Below are 3,425 nucleotides of genomic sequence, written 5' to 3' on the forward strand. Positions count from 1 at the left end.
AAATAACAGCTCCAATTCCTTCCTGGGTTGTGTGGCTCAGCTCTTACTGCCGCTTCGGATTATTTTGTCCTCAAGGCGATGTCCTATTCTTTCATTCATTCAGTCGTATTTATTGAGCGCTTACTGTGTGCAGAGCACTGTACTAAGCGCTTGGGAAGTACAAGTTGGCAACGTATAGAGACGGGCCGTACCCAACAGCGGGTTCACAGCCTAGAAGGGGGAGACAGACAACAATACAAAACATGTAGACATGTGTCAAAATCGTTAGAACAAATAGAATTAAAGCTATAGGCACATCATCATTTACAAAATAAATAGAATGGTAAATATGTACAAGTAAAATAGATTAATGAATCTGTACAAATATATACAAGTGCCGTGGGGAGGGGAAGGAGGTAGGGCGGGGGGGGATGGGGAGGAGGAGCGGTAAAGGTGGGCTCAGTCTGGGAAGGCCTCTTGGAGGAGGTAAGCTCTCAGTAGGGATTTGAAGGGAGGAAGAGAGCTAGCTTAACGAATTTCGCTACATCGCCATCTGCCACCCCCTGCACTACGAGACCATCATGGTCTAAGGGGCCCGAAGATGGCTGCCGCCTCCTGCCCCGGCGGGGGGCTGTTTGGGGTCCTATATTCAGCTTTGACTTTTTCCCGTCCTTCTGCAGTTCCAACGTCGTCCAGCAGTTCTTCTGTGACGTCCCCTCCCTGCTGAAGATCACCTGTTCCGATGACCACGTTTCCATCGACGTGCGTATGACTGTCAGGGTAGCGTTAGGCGTCGTCTGCTTCGAGTCCATCGTCGTCTGGTACGCGCAGGTCTTCTGGGCCATGCTGAGCATGCAGGTCACCCGGTGCCGGGCCAAAGCCTTTTCCACCTCCCTGCCTCACCTCGGCGTTGTTATCATTGTCATTTTGACAGCTGTCACCGCCTATCTGAAGCCGCCCTCAGACTCCACCTCGACGCTGAACCTGCTGGTGTCCGTGTTCCACACACTGGTACCCCCTGCAATGAACCCCCTCATCTACAGCCTGAGGAACCAGGACATGAAGGCCGCCATCGGGAGAGTCCTAAAGGGGAGATTTTCCAACACTTTTCTCTGGAAAAAGAAACTGTTTCCTTGTGTTGATATTGCCATCAGTCACCTCACTAAGACACCCTACAGAAGTTGCATATGAATAGTTGTCTTTTCTGGCTGAAAGGAGGCTTTCTCAGGGTCCGGAGGGACGTCTGATAAGATGAGTGTGTGACGGACAATTCTGCCTCAGATGGTATTGCTCTGGGGTCGATACAAGCTAACAGGTTGGACCCGGTTTATATCCCACAAGGGGCTCAATCTTCGTCCCCATTTTACAAAAGAGGGAACTGAAACCACAGAGAAGTGAAGTGGCTTGCCCAAGGTCCCTCAGTAGAAAGGTGGCGGAGCCGGGATTGTCACCCAGGTCTTTCTCACTCACTGGCCTGAGCTCTATCCGCTTGTCCACGCTGCTTCTCTTGGGTAAGTCATTTAACCTTCATATTTAACAAAATTATTTTTTCCTTAGACCGTTGAAGCTGTCCAAAATCTATCAGTCTCATGTGATTTGGAAAAATTCCCTTCTTGTGTTGCATTCCTTAGGATCGATGTCTTCTTCTGAATAACGGTTATCTATCTGATTTTCTACTTTTCCTTTCTGATAGTGAACGTGTTATCAGTGTTGTGACTTGTGAAGTGTAGTAGTGTGATCTAGTGAAAACAGCATGGGCCGAGGAGTCATTCCTTCATTCATTCAATCATTTTGTTGAGCGCTTATTGTATGCAGAGCACTGTCAGAGCGCCTGGATAGACTGCAAGCTCATCCGAACTGCCAAGGCTATGCCATAGTGCCAAAGCCCGGCAGATGGCTGCATGGTAGCCACGGTTGGGCAGTGGATAATAATAATAATAACAATAATAATAATATTATTTGTTAAGCTCTTACTATGTGCTAGGCACTGTACTAAGCAGTGGGGTGGATACAAACCAATCAGGATGGAGAGGCTTGTGATGGTCGGTGTCACTGCACAGGACAATGACCCCCTCCTGCAAGCCTCCTGCTCGGTCAGGGGATGCAGCCCTGGACAGAACGCCAACATAGGTCCCGAGTGTCAGCATCTCCCCAGACTGACTCCGACTCTTCCTTTCGCCTCCATGTCCCTCCCTGTCCCTCCACCCCCTTCCATCAAAGTCACACTCACTGGGGCAGCGTGGGTCTGAGAGGCCCTGACTTCCATCTCCCACTGGTCTTCTGGGTGGGGCAGGTCACGAAATGTCCAAAAAGCTGGCTACCGCACTTGGCACACAAGATGTGCTCAATCAATTGCAGAGTTGGACTACTGGATAGATGAATGAATGTATGAATGGATAGATGGCTGGATGAGAGACGTTGGATGTGAGCGGTAGATGAGCTCTGTATCCATCTTTTACTTCCCTTCTTCCAACAATCGTACCTACCCAAAGAGAGCGCCTTATTCTCCACCTCTTCAAAGCGTTACTGAAGGACATCTACAAAAGGCCTTCCTTGGCTAAGTCCTCTTTTCCTTTTCTTCCACTCTCTTCTGCAACTCTCTGACTTGCTGTCTTTATTCATCCCCCTCCCAGCCCCACATCTCTTATGTCCATATCCGTAATGTATTTATTCATATTAATGCCTGTCTCCCACTCCAGACTGTAAGCTCAATGTGGGCAGGGAATGTGTCTGTTGTATTGTTATACTTTACTCTCCCAAGTACTTAGAACAGTGCTCTGCATACCTTAAGCACTCACCAAATATAATTGACTGACTCCTAAATTGTTTTTATTATCATTATCATCATCCTCAGTCAAAAATATTTATTGAGAACTTACTATGATCATGGGAGATACAGTACAACAAAATCAGCTAGCAGGTTCTCTGCCGATAACAAAGTAGCCGTCTAGAAGACTACCTAATTGAATATTTGGTCAGCCCACTGGATAAAACCACCCAGACCTGGGACAGTTGGGAGGCTGAAATGACTTGGATATTAGATCGGGATTCCACAGGCTATCCCTCCTACACCCAGTACTTTAGGAAAAATCAAAGCAATGCAGGGAATAATTGTGGTCTATCCATCCAGATTATCCTCCCGGCTCTGCTACTAGTCTGCTCTGTGACCTTGGGCAAGTTCCTTCACTTCTCTGTCCTTAGGATTTGCTTGTATTCATTCATTCAATCGTATTTATTGAGCACTTACTAAGTGCTTGGGAAGTACAAATCGGCAACATATAGAGATGGTTCTTACCCAATAACGGGCTCGTAGTCTTGAAGCGGGAGACAGACAACAAAACAAACCTGGTAGACAGGTGTCAATGCCATCAGAAAAATAGAATTATAGCTATATACACATCATTAATAAAATTACTAGAGTAATAAATATGTACAAATATACACAA

This window comes from Tachyglossus aculeatus (assembly GCF_015852505.1).
Source record: "Tachyglossus aculeatus isolate mTacAcu1 chromosome 12 unlocalized genomic scaffold, mTacAcu1.pri SUPER_6_unloc_2, whole genome shotgun sequence".
In the NCBI taxonomy this organism is placed as follows: domain Eukaryota; kingdom Metazoa; phylum Chordata; class Mammalia; order Monotremata; family Tachyglossidae; genus Tachyglossus; species Tachyglossus aculeatus.